The sequence below is a fragment of the Gopherus flavomarginatus genome, chromosome 2, assembly GCF_025201925.1.
Source record: "Gopherus flavomarginatus isolate rGopFla2 chromosome 2, rGopFla2.mat.asm, whole genome shotgun sequence".
NCBI classification, from domain to species: domain Eukaryota; kingdom Metazoa; phylum Chordata; order Testudines; family Testudinidae; genus Gopherus; species Gopherus flavomarginatus.
In genome coordinates this window covers 105,321,889-105,349,331 of record NC_066618.1, presented here as the reverse complement: position 1 = coordinate 105,349,331, position 27,443 = coordinate 105,321,889, and the positions used below count along the sequence as shown (strand labels likewise).

At 42.2% G+C, this 27,443-nt stretch overlaps 1 protein-coding gene across 3 annotated transcripts in view; it reads left to right on the top strand.

Annotated features, from left to right (window-relative positions):
• The window catches only part of TNS3 (tensin 3), a 413,597-nt gene that overhangs the window by 71,879 nt on the left and 314,275 nt on the right, over positions 1 to 27,443 (top strand). Inside the window, exon 1 of one of the 3 annotated variants that reach the window (XM_050937643.1) lies at positions 15,881 to 15,899. The exons of the other annotated variants lie outside the window; for them this stretch is intronic. The gene's annotated coding sequence lies outside the window, so the exon portion shown is untranslated. Of the gene's footprint in view, positions 1 to 15,880; positions 15,900 to 27,443 lie in introns of those variants that run through there. 3 annotated transcript variants of the gene reach the window in all.

Here is a 27,443-nt window from a genome sequence, read left to right as displayed (position 1 = left end):
CTTTGGTGCTATCAGAAGGAATCACTAAATAACGGAATAGATCACAGTGGCAGTTACTGAATTTCTGAGGTTTTTCTTGCTGCTATTTTATTTATAAAGCACTGGCAATATACTCCACAGTGTACACAACCCAAATAAGCACTATCCTAGAGAAGGCTTTACCCTAAAGTGCTTACAGGTTAGAACACAGACAAGACTAGAGGCCCTGAGAGAACCCATGGCAGGTGTTTTTTCCCCACTTATATGTAAGGGAGGAGAAGGCAGTTGACTGAAAGGGTCTGGTGTTTGTGGACCATGCAGGAGTTCAAAATTTGTCAGGTCAAAATGTACAGCTCAGCTTTGCAGCTCTAGGATGATTTGAATAAGCATCCAAGCTATCATTCTTGGTGTTTTGATTTGGAAAAGTAAAAATTAAAACACTTCATTCAGAGAGATTCTTTTCTCATATCCAGGCAGTAATTATCTATATTTCCAGTGTACAAAAGGCAGCTGTTGATTCTGTCTGATATCGCAACCATGGGTCTTTTATCAGTGGTTTTTCCATTTAATTAACTGGGAAGTAGCTAGTATGGGTAACACCATATCACAGATGTTTCCAGGAGCTGGGACCATGTTACAAGTGGGCTTTTTTTTTCTTCCTAGTTTTCCCAAGAGAGAAAAGTTCTTCCTTCTACTTTGCTGTGTTTAAGTAGAATGAGATAACTGGTTATTAAGCAACATTATCCTCTTGAGGGATCTTTAATTCAGTTTTTTTTCTCTTGTTTTCCTTCCTCTTACACATATCTATTTTTCATTTGTGTTACTATATGCCCAAGGCCCTCACATGCTAGGCACTGTACACACATGTCCTGCCCTTTGAAGGGGCTGGAAAGTGTGTGTGTGTTGGGGGAATAGGCAAATATGGTACATGGCCAAAGATGCAGTGTGGAGCAAATTCATGGAAAATTATATATATATATATATATATATATATATATATATATATATATATAAAAAACTAGGAAAGATTTTTTAACTCCATTCAAAAATGGAGAAGAAGGCGTCACAGGATATGTAATGGCAATGTTGGCCCAGTCTGAGGTGAGGCTATAGTCTATCTGCCATGGACCCTGAAGTCAAAAGAGTAGGGGTATAAGAAGATCATTAAAGATGGAAGTGCAGTCATTCTGAAGGTAAACGATTAAGCCACAGGGAAGGACTTTAGTAGAAGAAAGGTCAGGTGAAAAATGAATTCTGATATAACTCTGGAGATGGTGCTTTCTCTTCTTGGTAAATTGGGGTTCAAGGATGACTCTCCAGTTTCTGGCTTTTGGAACAAAGTAAAGGCTTGAGCTAAGGGGGTTTGGGGTAGTGACAGCAGAATGAGAGAGAGGATAAGAGTCATTCCAAAAGGAAGATTTCAGTCTCTGAAGTATCTAATAGAAGATATTACAATGCAGTCAGAAGCTGACAGTCAAGGCAGGTGCTACAGCCAGATGGATCAGAGAGTGACAGGGTGATGTAGAGGCAAGTGTCTGTCACATAGCTGAAGGTCATTGCTGAAGATAAGAGGGAGATGTCCCTGGGGAAGATGGCATAGTGGATGTAGATGAAACCAGGGATGGTAAGATATGGGTCTGTTACGATTAATATTATTATGGCAGGCAATATATTGAATGGAGTTATGAGACCAGTCCATTACATTATTGGTCTTTTTATTGATGATCATGTGTATTTTTAATTATTGCGACAGCCCACAAAGCAATGGATGGGTGCTCTAATTATAAGTAGAAAGAAAGAGTAAATTATTTCATTCCACCTCAAAGCACTGGCATTGTGATCAAATGCTTTCATTCTGAGTTCTAATGCAGCCTGGGATTGGTAGCAAAAATGGTTGTTATATCAATACCATTCGCCAATCTGAAATTAGCTGTGGTCTTAGTTTCTCCTGAACAGGTGTCTCAGTCACAAACCACAACTCAAATGGCACTAATTTAGCACTTTCAGTAGAAAGGGCAAGGATGGAATGAGCCGCTAAGTTTCTCCCTTCTCTCATCTACAGATAGCTCCCACTGAGAAGGGTTGAGACACCTGGGTAAGGCAGTGTGGGGAAGCTTGCGTTGCCATTGCCCATGCTCTATCTGGTCCATAACCTTCCTTCCCACAAGAGAATTTCTTTACTTGGCTTCAGCTATATCATGACAAAATAATGTGCATGAGACCACATTGTTTCTTCATTCCACTACATGTAAAATGCAGAGCAGCGCTTAGCAGAACTACTCAGGGTACAAGAATGAAGGTTGCAAGGAGTAGAAACAAGAGGTTTTCTTGGCCACAGTTGCAAACAATAATGCTTTGTATTGTTTTCCTTTGGGGTCCCTTTTTTGCAATCTTGCTTAACAGTTCTGGATTGAATTTCTCTGTTAAGGTAGAAATATGAATGAATCATTAAAGGGCAAAAGCTGCCCTACTGTAATTTACTGCATAAGCAACAGTGAGGTCCTACCTTGATGTGCCCAAAAGCTGTGATTTTTAGACGTATTACCTCAGTCAAGGTATCTGAACATGATTGAAAACCCCTCTAAACACTTATTATGATTTTGCACCTCTGAAGTCAATGGGAGTTTTACTTTTTACTTCAATGAGTGCAAGGATTGAACTCTTAAGTCACATGATATGTTTTCTGCTTCCTGACTGGATGACTGAATAGTTTTTAAATTGGAGGTAACATCATCACAATTAATTAATTAATTAACTAACAGACATATAGGGATTACTCTTGTTTGCACACACACACATTGAATTGCATGTGAATACCGGTTTATTCAAAGAACAACCATTCCTCATTCATTCCTTCTAAACAAAAACCCATTCACAAGAATGCTCATTACAGCAAAGCAGGTCAAACCAAATGACCATTTGGCATTTGAACACATGAATGGGAATAATACTTTTTCAGCATCCAACCAGTTGTAGGTACTGATAAAACTCCTAAGGGAGCTACCTGGCTTTGAATATGAGCACATGTTTAAGTGCTTTGCTTGATAGGGGTCCTGATAATGATCCTGTGATTTCACAGCACATTGCATAGGACTAGATGCATTTCAAATTGCTTGAGTTTCAGTACCTAAGATTTCAATAACTTTTCCTACTCAAGACAAAAACCTATGCAATATTAAGAGAGTTAAGGTAATCCCAAATGCAGCTAATGGTATTAGCAACTCATGATTTTATTCTGAGTCTCACCATAGTTAGTGTTTTTTATAAAGCCCAACCTCCAAGAGTTGGATAAATGATATCAATTTTCATTTAAATAAACAGCAAGTTTTTTGCTTTCACAGTTGTGCAGAAAAGCTTTAAAATATGACCTTTCCAGGCTCAAGCATAGAAGACAAAGAAAATGAAATCAAAATTTATATTAAGAAACATGATTTGAGGGGGGCTGGCTCATGAGTAGTGCCCTGCTAAATTCACGGCTGTGAAAAATGCATCACGAATCATAGAATCTAGTCTCCCCTGTGAAATTTGGACTTTTGTGGGCTTTTATACTATACTACAGGGTAAAAGTATATACAAAAGTACAGAGCATTTCTCAAACTTGGGTTCTCAACCTAAAAGAGGGTCGCAGGGCTATTGTATTGCCACACTTACTTCTGTGCTTCTTCTGGTGGCAGCACTACCTTCAAAGCTGGGCACCCAGCCAGCACCCACTGCTTCCCAGTCACCGAGCTCTGAAGGCAATGCAGAAGTAAGGGTAGCAACCCCCCTACAATAGCCTTATGACTCCCTCTTGGGTTGGATCCCCCAATTTGAGAAACACTGAGTCTTAAGGGCCTTCTATGTTTATATTTTGCCATTTTTAAATATGTATTCATGTTTTGTTACAATACCATGAAATTTAAGATTTAAATATCTGAAACCGTGAAATTCAAGATTTTTAAAATGCTGTGGCTGTGAAATTTACGAAAATGGACCATGACTTTGGTAGGATCCTACTCACGATTTTGAATACGTAAGGATGGAATGCTGGACTAGCTAGCATGTGTTAGCTAAGCCTAACCTAAGATCATACATTCTTTCTGCTCAAGACAAAACCTGTGCAATGCAGAGAGTTGACATAACCCTAAAAGGCAGCTAGTTTGTTCCCCCTAAATCTTCTGAACAAATGAACATTACAATACTAAATGTGATACTGGGGAATATGACTTGGAAAAAAGAAAACCACAAATGTCTGAATCATATAGTTAGCCCAGCATTGTACATCTGCCTGTAACGTCTGTAAGCAGAGGAACATCCAAAATAGCAACAAGCCTAGTATCTGAAATATTAAATACTTTCTTTATTGCTCAAGGGATCTGAGAGTGGGTTAACTTCCCTACTTTTGGGGCCTTGATTCTGCCACCGTTACTCTCGCAGAAAAGCACCTTACTATTCTGGTAATCCCATTGCTTTCAACAGGACTAGTCATGGAATAAGGTAATAATGTGAAGAGGGTAGCAGGCTCAGATCTTTTACAAGTTTTGATGTGCGTCAGCTGTGCCGTGTGAATTTTGCTACCAGGCAAACAGGACTGAACCACAGTGACTTTAATTTTTTCTGTATTTTTGATGCTCTGGGCCAGTGGTTTTCAACCTGTGATCTGTGGAGTCCTGGGGACCTGCAGACTATGTCTATGGGGTCTGTGAAAGATTATCATCACTATAGAACAGTGGTTTTCAGCCTGTGGTCTGTGGATCCCTCGGGGGTCCGTAGACTATGTCTATGTTTTCCAAAGGGGTCCACACCTCCATTTGGAATTTTTTTATGGGTCTGCAAATGAAAAAAAATTGAAAACCACTGCCCTAGGCAACCATTTGCTTTGAGTAAGAAAAGTGGGCGTGTATTGGTTGGGTTTGCAGTGGTGCCAGCTCTTGTGATTTTACCATGAGTCTCACAACAGTCAATGTTCTTCATAAAGCCCCAGCTCCGGGAGTTAAGTAAATACACACAAACCTCAGCTGTCATTTAATTAAAAATTAAATTTCTAGCTTTCGTGGTTGTGGAGAAAAGCCTGAAAGTGTGACCAAACTGGGTTCTGAAACCAAAGGGCAAGGAAAAGGAACTTCAAATACATTTTAAAAACCTCTCATGATTGTTGACTCAATTGTGTTACTCTGGGGAGTTTGGCTCATGGTTTAGAACAATTGGGGATGGAGTGCTGGACTAGTTCGCATGTGTTAGCTAAACCTAACCTAAACTCAATTACTTTTCCTCTACTACTGTGTAGTAGATCCAGGTTTGAACCATGGTCTGTCAACCTTTAGGGCCTAGTGCATGGTCTATCTATCTCTTTTCTCAGGTATTTGTCCCAGCTGAGGCTAGCTGCAGGATGGGGTACGTCAGCTGCTTCGGAGGAGTCTTTCCTTTAGTTGGCTTTGTTCGTGACAAGTATATATTTTTTAAAAAAAAATACAGTGCTTGTACACTGTGATGCAGTAATTGTTCCCATTCTATAAATTAAAAGGCAAGTGTGCCATATATGCATAATATGCCATGTGCATAGAGGGCAAGACTATGGAGTGGTGTAAGGCACTCCCTTATAGCCCTGCATTGTCAGTTACGGGTTGGGGGGGAACAACACACTCCTTGGGGCGCCTACTCTCCCCAGCACAGGTGAGCAAGGAATGGGCAGAGATGAGCAGGGGATGGGTGGAGCCAAGACTCCTCCCTCACTTCCAATTCACCAGCTCAGCACAGCTGAGTCAATGCAGAAGGGAGAGTAATTGGCATCTGTGATGATGGGCCTACTTGGAGCAATGGAGAAACCAGGGAAGGTATGGTGACTCTGAATTACGATTCTCTTCTCTGGGCTGCTCCTCAGGTGACACAGCTGTGCACCACCCCAGCTTGTGATATATACCATCGAAGTTGGTGGAGCTATGCTGATTTACACTAGCTGAGAATCTGGCTCCAAGTCTCAATTCAACCCATAATGCGCAAGGGCAAGTTTTGTGTTAGATGCCACCATGTGTCCTCATTTTGAGCAGTACCTTAGCCCCACTGATATATCAGTGTGAGTGAACGTGGCAGAAGCTAGCCCTCAAGAGACAGCAAGCAGCAGAGCAGTATGCTAGAGCCTCCTTTTGGGGAATGATTAATCAGCGAGAAGAGATTCTTTGCCCCCTTCCATTTAAATGCATTAATTAAGCTAGTTTTTGTGTAAGAAAAGTTATAATAAAGTTATGTTAGAATGCTCCCTCCCCTAGGAGTAGAGAGAAAAATCTTTGTTTCCCTCTATAGATTCTGCTTGGCATGTTTCCCTCTATGAATTCAGTGGCATAATGCAAGCGGCAGATCTCATGCTGACTAAAACTCTTCCTTGTCGTTTAAATCTCTCCTGGTTTTGGTTTGCCTTACAGATCTCTTTTGCAGGATCAAATAGCAGCCATGAAAAGACAGCACCATCATTGTTTTCTCCCTTGTTCATACGCACTTATGTTGTTCCTCTGTCTAGTTTTTTTACAGTTAATTGGTTTAGGGAATTTCCTGGCATTAAAAATATGGGGCCAAATTCCATCTTTTGTTATGCTGTTGTAACCCCACTGAAGTCACTGGGGTTGCAGCAGTGTAGTTGAGAACAGAATTCAGCCCCACAGAGATGAGGGTAGTGTGGGCCTAGACAAAAGCTGTTGGGGGTGGGAGGGATGGGAGGAAATATTTGATTTAGAAACTTTGATGCTCGTAGGTGACAGAGAAGAAAACATTTCTGATTTTTCTCTGCATCAGTGTCAGTCCTGAGCCCTGGAGGCTGACATATGTTAACCAACAGGAAGAGATTTTGAAGTTCTTAACAATAAGAACAGTTCTTTTAAAAGGTCTTGCTGGATTTCCCTCTAATAAAGTAGATTTGGAGGTTGGGCTTTCCCCGAATCATGTCATCATGAATCAGAGCGTAGACATCAGCTCCCCTGAGGAGAGAAACTACTAGTCCTGTAATCCAAATGAATGATAGATGAGGTCATCAGATCCTGAGCATCCTGGTACAATTTATACAAAAATGAAAACAGATAGTAAAAATAACTATGGAACAATGGGAGTAGGATATAGACTTTCTGGGGCAGACATATACTTTCCAAAGACCTCAGCACACAGTGATTTCACCAATAATATCTATCTAAAGCTAATAATACACCACAGATTAAATGAATTCTTCATTTATAGTATATAAATGCTGTGACTGCATCTACCTTTATTTAAAGGTTTTCATTTCACCTATCTATCTATCTATCTATCTATCTATCTATCCTTTCTGGGCCAAGCAGGTTAAAAAATAAACACTCCGCTGGTTTTGCTCCTTCCGATGAATGTGATTAGGTTTGGTAGAATTTGGTTTTTATTTTTTACCATTTCTATGGACAATATTGATGTTTATTTTAAGCACTTTTTCTGTTTTTATTAATTTTCACAATTGTACAAAATTATGAGGGGATCTGACAATTATTTAATGACACATTGACCTTCAAAAATAATTAAAGCTTTTTAACTTAGGTTCTGAAGCTGAATTCTTCTTTGCCTATCTGTAAATTTCTATTATTATCAATGGGAAAAAATAATTTGTGTTTGCAGTGAAAACTACATTGACTGACATTTAACAATAAAAATCTGATCCTTCCAAGCGTAAATATGATAGTATAGGACAGGGGTTGGCAACCTATGGCATGCGTGTCAAAGATGGCATGTGAACCAATTTTTAGTGGCACGCTGCTGCCTGCCGGAGCAGTATGCCATTAAAAATCCTGCCCAACCCGTTCTTCTAAGCCCCCTTCCCCGTGGGGGCAGGGGGCAGAAGCATATGCATGCGCACAGGGTGTGCCCAGACACACCCTAATCCAGGAGTGGGCAAATAGCCCCACTCTCCCAGCGCAGCAAGCCGCGGGGTCCGCACTCCCAGGCTGGAGCGCCCGGCCAAATGCAGCAAGCTGCCAGCCCCTCCCCCGCCTTCCCCCTCTCCCCTGGAGCCATGCCACCGTGCACGCAGCGCTCAGAGGGGCAGGGCTGCCTGTCCCCCTGGGGCAGCCTGTCTGGCTCTGCGTGGAGCAGTACATGCTGCTCAGGGCTGGCTTTAGGAAGTGCAGGGCCCAATTCAAACTCTTTCGGCGGGGCCCTGGCAGGGATGACTTAAAAAGAAAAGAGTGTAAAAAAAAAAGCCTTCCATTTCTTCCTTGTATTATTTACTTTCCATAACTATATAAATAATAAAATTGTATATTATGTACATTGCATCATATATGCTGTTGATTGGTTATTAATGACTGCCGTTTCACATGTGTGGGTCCCCGCCACTCCCTGGGGGTGTGCACATGTGTGGGTCTCCACTGCTTCCTGCCCCCCTCATTGAAGCAGGTGTGCAGGTTACTGGCCTGGGAACTGCAGGGCAGCAGTGGACATGACGCTGGTTCGAGGCAGGGCAGGGGCTGACTGGAGGTAGAGTCTGTCTGCAGGCAGGGCAAGGAGTGCGGGGCTGGCTGAAGACAAGGGAGTGTGGGGCGGGCTGGCTTCAGGCAGGGCCACAGGGGGGTGCAGCAGGGGTTGGCAGGGCTGGAGACAGGAGTATGGGACTGGCTGGCTTCAGGCAGGGGGGTGCAGCAGGGGTTGGCTGGAGACAAGGCAGGGGGTTTGGTAGGGGCTGGCTGTGCGCAGGGGTGCAGAGCTGGCTGCAGGCAGCGGGGGGCGGGGCTGGTGCGGGCAGGGCAGGGGGTGCAGCAGAGGCAGCTGAAGCCCCGGCCCTTTAAATAGCCCCCAAGCCCCCCACTATCACAGGGTTCTGGGAGCTATTTAAAGGGCCCGGGGCTCCCCGCTTCTACCCCATCCTGGACCTTTTAAATAGCCGCGGGAGCCCTGGGGAATGCATGGGGGCGGCGGGGCTCCGGCGGCTATTTAAAGGACTGGGGTGGCAGAGGCAGCTGGAGCCCTGGCCCTTTAAATAGCCCCCAGAGTTCCCTGCTATCCCAGGGCTCTGGGGGCTATTTAAAGGGCCCGGAGCTCCAGCCAGGGGCATGGGGCTTGCCGGGCTCCGGCCGGAGCTCCAGCCAGGAGAGTGGGGCCGCGAGGCTTGCGGTGTTCCAGCCGGACCTCCAGCTGGGGCCATGGGACTTACCGCGCTCCGGCCAGAGCTCCAGCCGGGGCCGCAGGGCTTGTCGCACTCTGGCCAGAGCTCCAGTCAGGAGAGCGGGGCCGCGGGGCTTGCGCCGCTCCGGCCAGAGCTCCAGCCAGGAGAGCGGGGCCGGCCCGTGGGGCTTGTCGTGCTCCAGCCAGAGCTCCAGCCAGGAGAGCGGGGCTGTGGGGCAGCCGCGCTCCCGCCGGCGCTTTGGTCAGGGGAGCGGGGCCATGGAAGACCCCGGAGCAGACCGCAGCCAAGGTAAGTAAAAAAAATTTAAAAGGTGCCTAAAGTGCAGGGCCCTCTTAGGCGCGGGGCCTGATTCCCAGGAATCGGGCTAATCGGCCTAAAGCCGGTCCTGATGCTGCTAGGAGCCTCATGGTAAGGGGTCCAGGGCTGGGAGGATTGCATGTGGAGGGCAGTCGAGGGACAGGGAGCAAGGTGGGTTGGATAGGGGGTGGGATCCCAGGCGGGGTGGTTAGGGGCAGGGGGTTTCTGGAGGGGGCAGTCAGGGAGGGGGTGGGGGTTGGATGGGGCATGGGAGTCCCGGGGTCTGCAGAAAAGAAGCAGGGGCAGGGCCTTGGGGAAGGGGTGTGTGTGTGTGTGGAATAAGGGCATATCTCCTCCAGCCCCTTGCCCTGACCCACCCTCACACACACACCCAGCCTTCTGCCCTGAGCCCTGACCCTCCCACTACATACACCCAGCCCTCTGCCTTGAGCCCCATGCCCAGCACACTTCCCATGCCCCTGCCCTGAGTCCTGTACCCCCATCATATGTACCTGGTCCTCTGCTGGACTCCTTGACCCCCGCCATGACCCCAGACCTGACTCTGGCACCCCCACACATACCCAGCCCCCCCCGTGCCCTGACACCTGCACTCCCCTCACATGCCTCCAGACCTCTGCCCTGACTCTTGCACCCCACCCCCACCCCATACACCCCCCCACATCCTGACTCTTGCACCCGCCACATCCCCACTCCCCCTCTGAGCACTAAACAGGAGCTCCTGCACACACACGCCCATTCCCACCTGCACCCCTTGCAACAAATGGGAGCTGCCCAGGTAAGTGCCCCACACCCAAACCTCCTGCCCCAACCCTGAACCACCTCCCTCATTCTAGCTCCTGGCCAGACCCTTCACCCTCAGCCCTGTGCTTAGTGTACTCCCACCCTCAGCTCAGTACAGAGAGAGGAAGAGAATGGGCCAGAACCAGGGAGAAGGTAGGTACCCACTTTATCTGGGCAGCAGGGCCAGGACCGCAGACCGGCAACGGGTTGAGCAGGTCCAGCAGCCGGGATCCCAGCTGGCAGGAGCCGGCAGATGGAACCCCTGAGCGGCAGTGGGCACTGCCGGTCTGGGGTCCCGACCACCGGCCCCGCACAGCCCGCTGCCACTCTGGGGTTCTGGCTGCCAGACCCTTGCCAGCTGGGTTCCCGGCGGCAGGCCCTGTTCAGCCTGCTGCAGGCCTAGGTGAACAGAATCACAGACTAGCAGTGGGCTGAGCGAGCCGGTGGCATAAGATTGATATTTTAATTTAATTTTAAATGAAGCTTCTTAAGCATTTTGAAAACCTTGTTTATTTTACAGTACAACACTAGTTTAGTTATATAATATATAGACAGAGAGAGAGACCTTCTAAAAAGCATTAAAATGTATTAGCGGCACGTGAAACCTTAAATTAAAGTGAATAAATGAAGACTTGGCACACCACTTCTGAAAGGTTGCCGACCCCTGGTACAGGATATAAAACTGTGGTATACTAAAGCTGACTAGTATCTGGATTTTTATTCTTCCTGGTCTTGATTCTCCCTTTCGAAGCCATCTGCACCTGTTCAAAGTGAGTGTAAAACACTGCCAAATTGGAATGGTAGTTTTTTACACTAATGTTGCACCGGTGTATGATGACAAGAAAGGCGGAGGAGTGAAGACTGTAGCTCCTTGAGTTCTGAGATCATCTGGAATCATTCTGTGTATGGAGCTCCAGCTGAAGTCCTGTAGGAAAGTCTCAGGATCTAGCCCAAATCTGGGAACAGGTGGTAAAGGAGTGCAAACTTAATACTTTTCTTTTAATTCTCCACCATCTCCTCTAGCCAGTCTTCTCACCAAGTCACTACATCCATTTGACTCATCCACTACTGCCAAATCACTGCTGAAAAAGCACTTGGGGGGGTAAGGTGGGAGGATTGTTAGCACTTGCCTTGTTGCTACCCTTGTCAGTGCCTCGGAGGTGAGTAGACAGCTTTTAATTTTTAACTTTTAGTTTAACTTGGCAGGCAATTCCAAATTCCCCTATTTCCCAATGTACCTTTTTTTCTTTTTAATGTTGCTTTTATTGCATTCAAGATAAACAAAAAGAGGAATAGTTGCAAAGAGCTGAAGGGTACTGAAGTGTTTTCTAGATGACTGAAAACTGTATTGTATGGTACTAACAATTGTATTACACAAACACTTAGTTTTGTTTCTCCTTACAAATTAATAACTAACATAGTGCATTAAAAAACAGGAATAATAAGCTTGCCCTCACATCCAAATAATCTTCATGATGAATTTAAATATGAAATACTACTGAGAAGCATTGATTGTCTTGAAGATATTGCAGGGATATTGAAGGTGATAGTAGACAGATTTATCATCTTTGAAGATCCCAAGATATTTATATGTACACCTAATGGTTTAGAGAACTTTCTTTTGCACTCTACCAGTTGGTCATTTTCGGTAGGTTTAGATTGCTGCATCCATAATTTGGTTTTGTTGATAGTTAGTGGATTTAATAAAAATAGACATTGGGTTCTGTATGCTTAAGTTAATGCCAGAACATTGGTCTTGTGGGTAATTCCCAGAACGTATAATACAGAGATAAACACCAAATCAGTTACTAGTTTGGAACATATGAAATGATGGATTAATGCCCAAAACGGCATAGGCAATAGCAGCTCTGTAAACAGTGCAGGAGTGCAGTTGATTGATAATCATGTACTGTATGTGATATCATAAATGGGGATCTGGAGTCACTTTCTTCAAAATTGAAGAAAAAGCATAGAATCAGAGCAATGTGGACTGACCTGGAGAGGGAATGTAGTTCAGCCCTCACAGCTGTTTATCTAACCTGGTCTTAAAACCCTCCAGTGATGGGGATTCCACAACCTCCCTTGGAAGCCTGTTCCAGAACTTTATTCTCTTTAGAGTCAGAAAGTTTTTCCTAGAATATAACCTAAATCTCCCTTGCTGCAGATTAGGCCCATTAGTGGTTGTGCATCTCCTGCCAGATAAGGGGCTAACCATAGGGCCCATAATCCTTTATCCCACCCTGCACTAGCAGTGATTCTCTCCAAAATCAATAGGACCATGTCGGGGTCCATTTTAGAGAGTTCCAGATCCCCTGCAACTTCCATTCTGCCTAATGGGACTTGCCACATTTTGTAACAACTGATACTGTACCTGGGTCGTCTCCTTCATGAACTCCTGAAACAGTCACTATTGGTCCACTTGCCAGCCCAATATAGTTTGTTGTTTGGTTTGCTAAGAGTGCCTTCAATGTCCTCTCCATCTCTCTCTGTTGGTCTACCAGCCACCATATTAGCTCCTCCATCATTTCCAGATTCAGCCTGTTCTCTTACAGGCCACCTCTCAAGCTTTCCTGGTTCTGGCTGACAAATAGATCCCAGATAAGTCCACGCTCACGAATGGGCTCTCCCCTTTCACTCCAAGTTTTCCAAATCAAATAGATGCACCTTTTTTTCATCCTTTCCCTTCCTACCCCTTCACACACCTTTTTTTTTTTTTTTAAACCAGGAAAATTAAAGATAAAAACAACTTCATAATGCAAAGTTTAGACTGAAATATTCAAATGTTACTTAATTTCTTTTTTGGCTTTCCTTGTTAAAGGGACACCACCAAGTTGAAATCTAGCCCAACGAGGGTGTGTGGGGGGGGCAGTTAAAAGTAATTTTTTTTTAAAGAAGTAACTCTAGTTTTTTAATTTCCTGATAGTTGCTTGTTTGAAGATTTATGCAGAAATTAACAAAAATGAACACTAGCTTTTTTGCATTTACTGTATAAAAATGTGTATTTTGGTGGTGATATTTGCATATATGTAGTACTGCCAACCTCAAACATTCAAAAATCACAAGTCAGGCCCCTGCAAATCATTAGATTGACTTAAAATCATGAAATTTTTAAGAATAATATATTTTGTGTTGCTTTATTTGCCTTCTGTTTTTTGTTTGAGTCCTTAGGGCTCATGTTTTCCAGCTTTTCTTTGCAACCAGGAGGTCTAGAAACTAACATTTTGATTTTTTTTTTAAAAATGAAAACCAAAATTCTCTCAATCATATTCTTCCAGAACTGTGTTAGAGTCGGCACCCTCCTGAAGTGGCTGGTTGTGCCTGTGCATTGCTAATCAAAAGATTGATCCCATTCCCAGAGCGTCTTGGCTGATTTGAGGCTCTTCTGTGTTACTTAGGCCTAGTCCATGTTGTGGGGTCTGACTGAACTTCACCATTCCAGAAGGAGCTGTAAGAGAAACTGCACACAGTCTCCTAGAGCTCTGAGGTGCCCATGGGAGTATATATATGCTACTCAGGGCCAGCACCAGCACAGCAAGCAGGTGCTTGGGGCAGCCAATGGATAGGGGCAGCACGTTTGGCTCTTCAGCGGCGGGGCCCTCAGTCCCTCTTGGAGGAAATGACCTGCTGCCGAATTGCCGCCGAAGAATGAAGTGGTGCCGGTAGAGCTGCTGCCGAAGTACTTCCGATCGTGGCGCTTTTTTTTTCCTGACGCTTGGGGCAGCAAAAACGCTGGAGCAGGCCCTGATACTACTACATCACTGAAGTGGTTGTAATATGTTATTTTCCCTCTCTTGGTGGAGAGAAGGGATAGAACAGGATGAACACAGTAACTGATTGTGTCTAGAGTCTGCACATGATGTAGCTCATTTGTGCCTGTCCCTCCAGCTCACCAACACAAAGGCCAGCTGCTGTCTTGCCCTTGCAAAATACAATCTTACAGTGTGTCAGGTGAGATATTTCCAGTAGAGATAAAGATCTATTAATGCCACCATACAAGACACTGATAAGACCACATCTGGAATATTGACTACAGTTCTGGTCATCCATGTTCAAGAAAGATTAATTCAAACTGGAACAGGTGCAGAGAAGGGCTACTGGGATGACCAGGGCAATGTGAAGGCCTATTTTAGGAGAGAGGGGATATAATTGCTCTCCATAAATATTTAAGAGGGGTAAACACTAGCGAGGGAAAAGAGTTTTCTAACTTGGAGGACAATGTTGGCACAAGAGCAAATCGGTATAACAGGATTCAAAAAAGAACTAGGTAAGTTCATGGAGGATAGATCCATCAATGGCTATTAGCCAGGATGGGCAGGGATAGTATCCCCAGCCTCCGTTTGCCAAAGGAAATGAGTGACAGGGGAGGGATCACTTGATGATTACCTGTTCTGTTCATTCTCTCTGGGGCAGCTGGTATTGGCCACTGTTGGAAGACAGGATACTGGGCTAGATGGACCTTTGCTCTGACCCAGTATGCTGTTCTTATGTTCTTAAACTTGCCATGAATAAATTTAGGCTGGAAGTTAGAAGAAAGTATCTAACCATCAGAGGAGTGAAGTTCTGGAACAGCCTCCGAACAGGAGCAGTAGGGGCAAACAACCTAACTAGTTTTAAGGTGGCACTTAATACATTTATGAACACGACTGTAGAATGCTACAGCAATGGACTCAATGACCCAGGAGGTCATTCCAGTTTTATGTTCCTATGTGAACGAGACTACAATGTTCTTGGGACTCTATCTCCCTCCTTGTTGGTCCAGTACTAAACACACTGACATGTCTCGGGGTTTTCCATACACTCATCACAGCACCCATTTCCACATATCTGAGTGCATAATTCATATATATTATGGGTAAAATTTTAAAAGCACTTAAGCAATTTAGAAGCCTAAGTTCCACTGAAAGTCTTTGAGACTGAGGATGCTAAATGACTCGTGCTTTTGAAAATGGCACGTTTGCACTTTTGAAAATATTACCCATTCTGTATAACAGTAGTAGTAGTTAATGAATGCAGCAAGAACTAATGCAACAAGAAACCAGGGAACAACTACAGTGCCTTTAATCCTTTCCTCTTCTACAGAATATTAAAATACATTCCACAGGTTTCCTTGGATGTACAGAATTTGTGCTTACTAATGTGTGGTGTCCTCTAACCAAGTGCATAATGAAAGATAATACAATGTTAAGGACAGAGTTTATCAGGAGCCGTCAAGGAAAGATTCAGGTAATAACTTAAAGAACTAACAACGTCCCTTTGCAGACTTTGTCTGATTTATGACATGCTTGTTTGCCTGTGTTATCTGGAGTGGCCCCTGTACTGCGAAAGCAATCAGAGAGGCCTAGGGGTGGGGTGGTGAGACCAGAGATTGTAACAGCTTCCTAGAGGGGGCTGCAGCTGCTGGATAGAAGTGCCATGCGATCAGAGCAAAGCCAGAGGGGTTGTCTGATTGTGCCGTTGCTGCTTTCAGAATCAGACTTTTCCTAAAGACGATTGGAAAGTTATCGGAACTCTGTTCCAACCCCTGTTCCCTCTGAACTTTGCTTTGGAAAATCTGGAGATTCTTTGCCCACAGAGAGACTGTAGAGATTTTTTTTTTAAGTTAGTGGGTTTATTTCTGCTGGATTTCTTCTTCCTTTTGCCGAGTTGCTTTCCTGTAGCTGGTGTGCTTGGTGGATGAGGAAGCAGCGTGCATATTTGGGAGCTGTGCAGAAAGGTAAAGTTCAGCAATACAGCTACTCCTGATTTGAAAGCATTAGTCCTGTTTAATGTGATAGTATTGTAGGTGGATATTGCACAGGGCTTTACTTATGGCTGGGCTTGTTATAGGTAAAGTTGTGATCTCAGTCTTTTGAGAGTGATCTGTAGAACAATGCACTGTGAAATCTAATAGTTTGCATGCCTTCTCTGTCAACTCAAGACATTCGGCTGATTTACTCATGCAGTTGAACAATGTTTTTAAGAAGGGAAATCTTTTGTGGTCATGGGATTCAGCTTTCACATGTGCAGTAAGAGGGTCAGTCCCTTTTCTAGAGGATTAAGATAGTCCACCCCCACACTTACCCTGCCTTTCAACTCCCCCTTTCCAGTCATTAATACATTGACATAAGCATGGAGTGTGTTTACGTGTATGTGTGGGTTTTATATTCTAAATGCCAAAGGTTAAGTCAGGGTTAAATCTTTTTTTTTTCCTGGAATTTCGTGTGTTTGTATATGTTTGAGTCAACTTAAATCACAGTAAATCTACCCTCAAAAGGTGAGAGGAAATAAAAAATGCATAGGCCAGAAGGATTTAATTATAATCAGGACTAATAGTGCTCTTTCACTCTTTAAAGCAGTGGTTCTCAACCAGGGGTACGTGTATCCCTGGGGTATGCAGAGGTCTTCCAGGGGGTACATCAACTCATCTAGATATTTGCCTAGTTTTTCAATAGGCTAAATAAAAAGCATCAGCAAAGTCAGAACAAACTAACATTTCATACCGACAATGACTTGTTTATACTGCTCTATATACTATACACTGAAATGTAAGTACAATATTTATATTCCAGTTGATTTATTTTATAATTACGTGGTAAAAATAAGAAAGTAAGTAATTGTTCAGTAACAGTGGGCTGTGACACTTTTGTATTTTATGTCTGATTTTGTAAGCAAGACATTTTCAAGAGAGGTGAAATCTAGGGGTACACAAGACAAATCAGACTCCTGAAAGGGGTTCGGTAGTCTGGAAAGGTTGAGAGCCACACTTTGAAGTGTTTCTTATGAGCCAAGGCTTTACTCTTTCCTGCACATGTAGATCACTGGGAAAGGGGACTACACAATGAATTTCAATGAAGTTAGGAGCCAGGGGATTATGGTGAATGGCATGAGGTTCCCCTTATGAAGCACCTACTGATGAGATTTTGCTATACTGTTTTCCCGGCAATGGGAAAAAATTGAGAAATAAACATACTGGCTGCTGCTGTTTTATGTGAAAATCCAAGGTTTGTGGTTTTGTTTTGTTCTGTTTTGTGGGAGGGTGAGAGGAGGAGGGAATTTCCTTTAACATAATGGAAAATATTGAGTGATTTCTATATGTGAACGCAACCCTAGTGAAGTCAATGAAATTGTGCAGGTGTAATAAAGGACAGACTTTGGTCCATGGCATATTTTAAATATACATTGTTAACAATGCTACTGGGTTGGGCAAATGAGATTTGAGCCAGTCCATATTCAGGCTTCTAACAGGACAAACTTATGCATTTTGCATAAGAATGTATTCTCCAGGGGATAGCAACATATCAGTTGAGGAAAATATGATTTTTGTTCCCCAGTTTCATTAATTTCAATGTGTATGTTGGTTAAGGAGAAAAATCAGCTTTCAAACAATTCATTCCCAGACTTCATAAATTGTGACAAAACTTTCATTTATAGTTTGAACATTTGAAAAGCAAAACCGAGTCTGCAATATGTTAAACAGTTATGTGATACTTTATGCACTGTACTAAGCTATTGTTCTGTGTGGACACAATTATAACTTATCAGTTGTCCAGTGCTTCACAGAAGTCACTGGGAGTCTTTGCCCATGAGCACTACAGGATCAGGCCCAGAATCTCTTTTCTGCCTCTTGAAAACTATCTAAAATGACAGAGAGCTTTCAAAATATATGTTAAGCAAGAATGTACCTTAGACAGCCTTGGCTCTAGAGGAAGGATCTCTAGTTAACTGGAGTTTGTTTTGAGCTGTGAGAAATCATGACTCAACTCAAATATTTTATTTCAAAACCTAGGATCAGGTGATAATTACAGCATTTTGTACCATTTAAAATACTTTGTTTTTTTAATACTGTTTATATGTTACACAGTCTGTGATTTTTCTACTTTGAGCAGTGCCTGGAAGTGGTCATTACATTGTAATAGCTGTGTTTAGATTTTATATGGTATGAATTTTGCAACAAGAAGAGGTAAAAGAACTATATAAGGAAGCATACTTTACGTATTTATTTGAAATTTGGTAGGCTACTTCTGCATATTGCTAAATACTCAGTTGTCTATGTTTGTTATATTAAAAAAAAAAAGCTGTTGCTGGAAATTAATCATAGTTGTTGTGTACGTCAATCTAACAGAGGGCCCATCCTGCTTCTATTGCAACCAATGAGATTTTTGCCATTGATTTCAACTGGAGCAGTAGTAGTCTCAGAATGTGGAGTCATAGAATATAGGAGTATTGGTAAAAGTGTTTCTTAATATTACACAGCTAGAAAGGGGTGGTTTGTTTCAAACAGAATTAATTAAATTTAATAGCTAATGCTTAGTGGAATGCTTATTAACTCCTTGATTGCTTAGGAACAAGTGCTCAAGAATCAACATCTCAGTTCCAAGAATTTCCCATAGGTCAAATTCTAGCACATTCACGTTTCCTAATACACATGCATATGCCCCAAAGAACAATTATTTAAACATAGTGGCCTCAAAAATTCAGCCATTAGTTTCCAAACTAATCTGAACTACCTATATGCAGTTCACACATTTCCTGTTATCTTTCACAACTAAATGTTAGGGATTTTTTTTTTAACTCCGAAAGTGGGTACTTGTAACTGACCTATTTTTTCAGTCATTTTGGTGAAGTGTATTGTTAGGACATGTATGAAACTCATAGTTCTGGGTTCTTTTTCTAATGCTGTTTTACATGCTTGCTGGGTGATTTCAGGCAGTTCTTCAACCCTTGGGCTTTATATCATAATTGAATGCCTCTCTGAAAGATCTGCTTTAGTTCATCCAACAGCTGTTGGGCTATGCAGCTATCACTTTGAGATTCTGTATTATGCAGGAGAATCATAATGGTCTCTCCTGGTTTTAAACATCTACGAAAGTCCCTTCATCTCTTTGTGTTCGAGTTTCCTCACTTGTAAAATGGGGCTAATAATAACCACCTCACAAGGTTGTTGTGAGATATTCATTATTATAGAATTCTTCTGAGATCATTGAATTTGCCAACGTATTTCTTTGTGGTTTTGAATCATAAATGCATACATGCTCTTTTAAAAACAAAAACAATGACAATAATCAAATTAATGAGCAATCCTACAATTATTTTTAAAAGTCTCAAAAAAAGTATTAAAAGTTAAAAACCATAATTTTATCCTTTTTAAGACTTTTACACAGATAGAGCTGGTGTTTTGTTTCAGGGCTCAGTACTCTATTTCTTACTCAGTAAAAACTGCTTTTGACTTCAGTGGGAGTTTTGTCCAAGCAACAATTCCAGAATCAAGATGTCAATCAACTGTGGGCTTGAAGAATCCCTTCATCCCCATTTACAGCCTTGAAAAGAGGGATGGACCTGAACCAAAACATTTGGTCCATGCACTATGATGTTAGGTGGATAAATGGAGACAGATCTCGATTTTATTGATTGCTCCATCTCTACTGGAGATTCTTGGAGTAGATCCTTTCTTAAAGGTGATTGCAGGTGAGAGGATGAAGTAATTGACCACCTCAGCTTTGCAAATTCTACAGAAAATTTGGTATTGTTATTTGGAATCAGGACTGACACAGCTTCAGTATTGCTATTTTGGAGAATACCAGCTTGCCCTGTTCTGATGATGTGAAGAGTGTGATGTCCTCCATGGACAAGTTTTACATAGATGTAGCTTTGGTACATTTTTCCCCCCAAAGAGGAAGTAGACCTAAATCGTTACAGCAGTTGACTGGAATTCTGGGCCACTAGTTTCTGTCCCTAATTCTCACACTGACTCACAGGGTAACCTGGGGCAGGGCACTTTTACCCTTTCTGTGTAACTGTAAAAGCACCTGTTAAGTGAGTATGATAATACTTACCTACTGCACAGGGCTGCTGTGAGAATTCATTAACATTTATGAAGTGCTCTAAGATCCTTGGATGGCACTGTGATCCCACCCCTTTCACTTTGGGACCATGAGGCCTAAATGGCACTGGGGCCAATTGGCCTGAATGAATGAATGAATAAGGCCTGCTTGGCAGCTGAGGAGGAAGGGCAAGAAGAGAGGAGCCTATACAAGTGAAGTTGCACCCTGTTCATATCACCCTGGAGTGTGTGTTACCCACTGTTCCAACAGCCCTGTGGAGGGAAGGGCACCTGGTGCCCACAGTCTCTATTCTGTTGCCTATTGAGGGTCAGTTTATCTTCCTCAGAACTTGCTTTCATACAGCCTGTTGTACCCAGGGATTAGGATTTGCTTTTAAGTAAATGCAGGTGTTTAACCGTAAACTATTTTATTGAAGAAAGCAAGCACTGTGTCTTGGCCGTGTCAAGGCTGTTAAAGAAAGCTTTGGCCAGCAGCCTTCCCTAAGTGAGGCCTGCACTTTGCTAAAAGAGTGAAAAGAGTTGCAAAAAGGCAGTCTGGAGGATGATTGTTCACAGCTGGGGATGAAGGACCTCATGCCCTGCTCCCTTTACCATTCCCCAGGAACATGCCAGGTGTGTACTTTAAAGGCCAAAATGGATACAGGTAAAATCTTTTAGTCTTCCAGCGTGTGGACTTCCAGGGTAAACACAATGTGTTATGCTTGTTGAAGAAGGCTAAGCATGCTCAGATTATCTTTATGGCAGATTAGGAGAGTCCAAAATGATAGTAAGTGACATGGTAATGGATTTATATGTCTAAAGTGCATTTTCTTCCTGCTTGCTAATCCATCTCCTTTGTTTATATATTTCATAATGTAATTATGCTCTCAAGGTTGCTAATTTTGTGCATAGTTTAAAAATATGATCATAGCTGGGCTGGAACACTCAGGACTCTGGGTTTAGTGGAAGAGGCTTCCTTCTCTGTTCTTCATATAGTAAAACAGAATTTCCATAGCCTGTAGGGTCTACTGTGGTGATCTCTTGTTGATATGAAATTAGCATTGCCTTTCCTCACAGGGACCGTGTCTTCACCATTCTTTTCTGACCCTGCTGCTATCTGATTACCCATAGGGTACAGACCTATGTGATAACAGGACTGAGGTAATGAATTGCTTGAGGCTTGAGGTGACAGATTGATTTGCAGTGATAATCTAATAGACAGGTGTGTTGATGCAGCCTGTTTCCAGTCCTCCTCCACTGGAAAAGATCTGAGGAATTAAGTAGCATCAGAGACAGAGGAAGGGAGGATGCTATTAAAGTTGAGTGTTTGTCTTTCTAGTTCTTTAAGTTACATGGACACTCTGTTAGCTTGAGGGCAGCAGAAAGCGGAAGTGTAATCCATTTAGGAATGTATTTCTCTGCAGTCTTGGGAGGGGGGGAAGTGAGAGAGAAACCAATATTGTTTGGAGAGCAGAGCATTGCAGTGGGCTCACATTCTGGGTACTTACTCCATGGCTCTGCCTTGCTGTTTAACCCATCATTGCTGCATTCAGATACTGGCAGACAAAGATGGGTGTGGTGCCCAGTAACCCATGCTGAGGAAACCAAAAGGAGTGTGATTGAGCATACGTTCTTTGCCACACCAGTTGAATGGATCTTGTTATTTGCCATGGAGGGAGTGGGACTTTCATAAAAACATGCCTGCACGGTCATTTGGTTTTATTTTAATGTTAAAGGTTTGATTTTGTTTTGAGTGTGGTTTTAATTTGGATTAACAGTTCTGTCTGTAAATCACATGTTGGACCATTCATATAATGGAGCATTTAGCTCTTGCCACTCTTCTCTTGTATATAAAAAGCCTTAAACTGTGTGTTAAATGTCCATCCGACACACCACCAGGATATTTAAGCCTATATGTTCGATGCACTAAAATTTTGTTGGCTGTACACATAAGATAGTCCCACAGATTCGTGAAAGAGCTGTATTTGCAAATATATTGTTTGGGAAGATAAAATTGTTTTGTTTTCCTCTCCCTGCATCTTTTCACCCTACTCCATCCCAGCCAAATATAATAAAATACCTTAAAAAGTTAAAAAATAATGTTCTGGCCAGATTCCACTTTGGGTAATTATGTTCTCTGCACCAAGACACTCCCTGCAGTTTCCGTTGGATATGGTGGTATCCTCTTCCTGTCCTAAACTGTTGCACAGTATTGCTCTGTCCAATACTGTGTTTAAAAAAACAAAGAAACAAACAAAAAAAAAGCCAAATTTTACCCCAGAAGTGGCTGCCATTTCAGCTGTGGGCAAAGGCCGAGATCTTCAAAAGTATTTAGGCAACTAACACCTTAACTCAACTTTGAAAATCTGGGTCAAAGTGACTGCTAGGTCCAACCTTAAGAGTCTTTATTCAACTCCTGTTGACTTAATTGGAAATTTTACCTAAATAAGGGCTGCTGGGTGAGTCCATGAAAATGTAGTCTGAAATATAATTTGTCATTACTTTGGATGAAATGTATTAGACAGATGGAACATGAATAATAAGAATAATAAATACATCTATAGAACCTTTAAATTGAAGGTATTAAATAATTTTGGTAAAAAGTATTGGTGTTCCATTTTACAGAGGTGGTACACAGCGATTAAGATCTTTGTAAAAGATCACACAGCAGGTCACTGGCAATCATATCCAGCCATAAAACCTGGAAGTTGTGGCTCCATGTGCTCTATTGATTAGTCCAGGGAACATCTCATTCAAATTCAGTTAAATTTGCAATCTCCAACACTATGATCATGATAAGATATTTTTGTTTAAATAGGGTGGGAAAATTACCGCTGTGGGTAAAACTCTGAGTGTCATTATTGTCATTTCAGTAAATACCACACTAATTACAGTGCAATATTTTAGATAAAAATGCTATATTGAAAGATGGAAAGTCTTCCTTACTACAACAGTAAAACTCTGCAGCTGCAAGATGTTCCCTGTTGTGGTCCAAAAAGGTGAGGTTTACATGTCTTATGGGACTTCTTATTCATCAGTTGCAAAACCTCATTAAAAGACAACAGCAATTTGATGTTGTTGTCTACAGATGGACACAAGACTTAGAAGTTGGTCTACATTCAGTACTTTCATAAATTCTAGGGCTAGAAGGCAGTATCATGATCACCTCTTCTGACCTCCTTCATGATATAGGCCATTGAAAATCACCCAGTAATTTCTGTATTAAACCCATAATTTCTATAGCATATGTTCTAGAAAAATATCCCATCTCGATATAAAGAATAATTATTGACCTAATCCAGTAAGGCACTCTTAAGTGTGCATGTAATTTTAAGCATGCAAGTATTCCTGCTGAAGTGGGAAATTTTTGTGCTTAAAAAGTTTAATAAGTGCTTAAGTATCATGCTGAATTGGGCCCATATTTATTTACAGGAAAGGGGTAATTTCTAGTAATATATTTAAAAACAAAATGGGGGGGTTATGTTATAAATATACAGCAAACATGCTTGGTTGCGGAAAATTGTGAAAATTCCACTTATCTGCCCACTGCTTGAATATTTTCAGATCCTTTAAAGGTGCTCAGATTTGTTATTTGAGCACAGAACTTTATTGCTAGTTTTTTACTTGAATTATTTTTAATAATATGAAACTATAATGTTTAGCAGATGGAAAAAATCACTGGCTAGGCAAATGGCCAACAAGGATTATAAACACTAATGTTACCATTTATTTATACTGCAATTTATACCTAATATAAAGATTGGGAAATTTACTAAATGTCCCTGTTACTACCACCCTCCTTTTCCCTCCCCTGTTCCCTCCATTGTTTTTATTTTTTGCTGCTTGCATCTCGTTTGAAACTAGATCATAAGATCTTCCAGGAAGAGACTCTCTCTTGCTGTGTGTTTGTATAGAACTCTGTGTAATGGGGACCCAATCTGGAGGATGCTACCATAATACTAATAAAATAATGAATAATTTCTCACTGTGCTGGGTGCTGTACAGCCATAAAGAGCTAGACTGTTTGCAGCCCTTGCCTGGCCATGGAGACTGGATGAGAAGCTTCCTATACATACTTGCCTAAGGGTGATCTGCAGTAACAGATGCTGTGCTTTGCTACCTCTTGGCTGAAGGGGGCAGGAGGGTAGAAGCTGGTGGTACAACTGATGGAGCAGAGTGTCAAGAGGGATTATGCCTACTAGAGGCAGAAATTCTTCAGTTGCCTTTTTTAGGGTTGTGCAGCTCTGCACTGTCCATATACAAGGCTGAACCTAAAAGCCACAGTCTAGCCCAAAGCAAGAAACAGTCTTCCCTTCTTCTCCCCCCACCCAAAGATTTTAAAAACTAGATTATAAAGTGCAAAGCTGTGCATAATAACATAAGGTTAAATTCATCCCGATACAGAGGGACAACACAGGCTTATGCAGCAATTTAAATTCTCAAAATAGAGCATAAGTATGAGTTAAGAGGCTGGGGCCTAGGCCCTATGCTTGTACCTGGATGTGAATATCACCCTGGTAGCAGAGGCTGTTTGAGGGCAACACAAGGTTACAATAATCAGCTGTGTGTGTACAGGTTACTGGTATGTTTCACATCCTTAAATAAACAATTAGGGGATAGCAGCGGTTTGTTACAAGACATTTACTTGATAGTTAAGATGCTGAATAGCTAATGAAGAGTCCAAATCATATCTCAAACAGTGTGGGCACTAAACACCCACAACCATTGGGAACACAATTCCCCCTCCCACATACACACACATTATTTTTAACTTAACTGATACATCTAAGCCTCTCCAGGACTTCTGCAATCCCAATATAATTTGTTTCAAATTGTTGGCTTTTTTTGCCTGGTGTGAGTATGTTGCTCTAACTATCACATAATACAAGGCCACTACAGAACAGCTTCTGCCTAAGCTTCAGTAACAGACTGTTCCTTTTGGGTTTGAAGAATGAGATGTTATCTAATTTTAATATATAAACACAAATCCAGATGCTATGGATAGGAAGTGTGACCTGGCTAGCTCCACAGTTATGTTTGTTGATTAATTGATTGAAGATTAAAATCATGCTTGAAAAAACCTCCCAAAATGCTTCCTTTTAACATTAGCTACCTGCAGCTACTATTTTAAATGTAAGTATTTCATAGTATTTTAAGGCCACTTATGCGCATGTTATCTCTTCCTGGTAATTTTGTGAATTGTCATAGATCCTGTGCCTTCAGAATTGTTTTAGTTTTCCTGATCATGTGACTTTAATGTGATTTGAGAAACCAAAGTTCAGGTGACTTCTGGCCTGATTCTGCAATCCTTACTTGGGCCAATCTCCCATTGACTCCAGGGAGAGTTTTGGCTGAGTAAGAACTGCAAGATCAAACTTTTGGGTCTTAAATAATAGACCAACATACTTTCAAGTAGTAGAGTTAGATTAGTATAAATAAATCAAAGCACTGAGATTGGAAAGCTTGAGTAGCTATGTGTGTGTCATTGAATTAGATTGCTATTTTTTAAGGCCCTGTTCTCCTCACTTCTTTCTTACTCAAGAAAACCTCTGAATAAATACTTCTAAAATTAGAAGCATGTAAACGTTGCTGATCTCGCTGAGCTGTTATTGGTTTTTGATTGTGATCCCTGGAAATGTAATGCCATGTCTTTCAGGTGTTGATGACACACCTATTTATTATCTATACATGCTGCCTTCATCTCTAAATAAAACAGGTGAGCAAATATTGACAGATCACCCACACCCTCTGGGCACGTTATGCCTGTTGAAAGAAATGTCTGACTTTAAGAAACACTATGATGTTCATTTTAAAAAGCTCTCTATTCTATATTTGTTATAGGGCTGCAGGTGTTCCTTTTCAGCAGAAAATCCAGTGGCATCACTCCAGCCTTGTATCCAGCTGTTTCACTTTAGTCTGAAGGCCCTCCTGTCTTCTATAATATTTCTACTGAAACTAATATCCCTCTTTTGTGTTAGGTCTTTTTTTCTCTCTCTGTCTGTACCATAACTATTAAAAAATTGCTGTGCAACCTTTCTTTCACTTCTTTGTGTATATGTTGTCTACCTGAAGCCTGATTGTGTGACAGCTTTTACTTGCATGAGCAGACTCATTGATCTGACTCTTAGACTTACATTAGTCTTTCGTGATTAAATGACACATGCTGTTCAAAATACTTTTCAGTGGGAAACAATGGAATAGTTTTGACTACTGAGCTTTCCAAGCCTTTGACATTTGTGATAGAAATTTAACTTCCAGCCTTTCTGAATGTTAATGTATTAACAAAGGCTGATTTTTAGAGGTAGAGGGGTACGGACTGTACCACAGAAATACCGTGAGTCCTAGGCAGTATTTATATTAGAGAATTGAACTGGTGGGATTGTGGTTGGGAAGGCTCCAACTGTGCAGTGTGCCCATACTAGTCATCCTGTTTCTTTTGGTCGCAGTTTTGCCCACACCCTTACTTGCACTGTAGAACATCATTACTCTTGCACCTTTATTAGACTGTCTTATCTTGCAGTTCCTATCAGTGCTCCTTGAAGCAGTGGTTTGTGGGAGATTTGGAAAGAACTTCTGGGAGCCCAGTTGAACGGTGTGTGTGAAGAGATCATGCTCATTAATTCCATGGGAAACTGATAGGTCCCCTATGGCCATTTACGCACAATTATCAGAAAACCTCAGACCCCTCACCCTCTCCCCAAACCTTCCCTGTAGGGTTACCAGATAGCAACTGTGAAAAAATCAAATGGGGTGGGGGTATAATAGGAGCCTATATAAGAAAAAGTCCCCCAAAACGGAACTGTCCCTTTGAAAATGGGACATCCGGTCACCCTAACTTCCCTGCAACTGTCTGACAATTTATTTTCTTCAGAGTTCTCAAGTCACAGGAGCTTCAAGCACATTTATAATCTGTGTGGCCATTTTAATTTTTTTTCCCCCCCAGTGGAGGCAGAGGCTCATCAAGTGGGCTGATGCCTTATTAGGGCCCCAAAATTCCCAAATGTAATGTGCTACTTGTGGAGTAATAACATTGCCTCCTCATGTGAGAATGCAATGCCTTCAGGAGCTGTTGAATTTTTGTCATTTCATATGCTGGAGTTGGGTAGAGTGGGTGTGAAGCATGTCGAGCAGTGATTGCTGAAATACAGGCCCAGATTCTCAGTCCTGCTGTCGTGCAAAAACCTCAGGAGACTGGAGAGGACATGAACATGCCAGAAACCACGCTGAGGCTGGGAAAACCATAGAAGACTAGACAGATGCTGGGATCTAACACATTGAGGGTCAGAATAGCTGCAGATCTACAAGCAAGGTAAGGTTGGGAAAGTTTTGGGAGGCTGGAGAGAGAATATGGGAGATGGAGGTAGCAGTAAAGGCTAAAGAAGCCATGGAGACTAGCCGATGAACTGAGTTTGGAAAAGGATCAGAAGACTGGAGAAAGGCTGTGGCCAGAAGTGGATA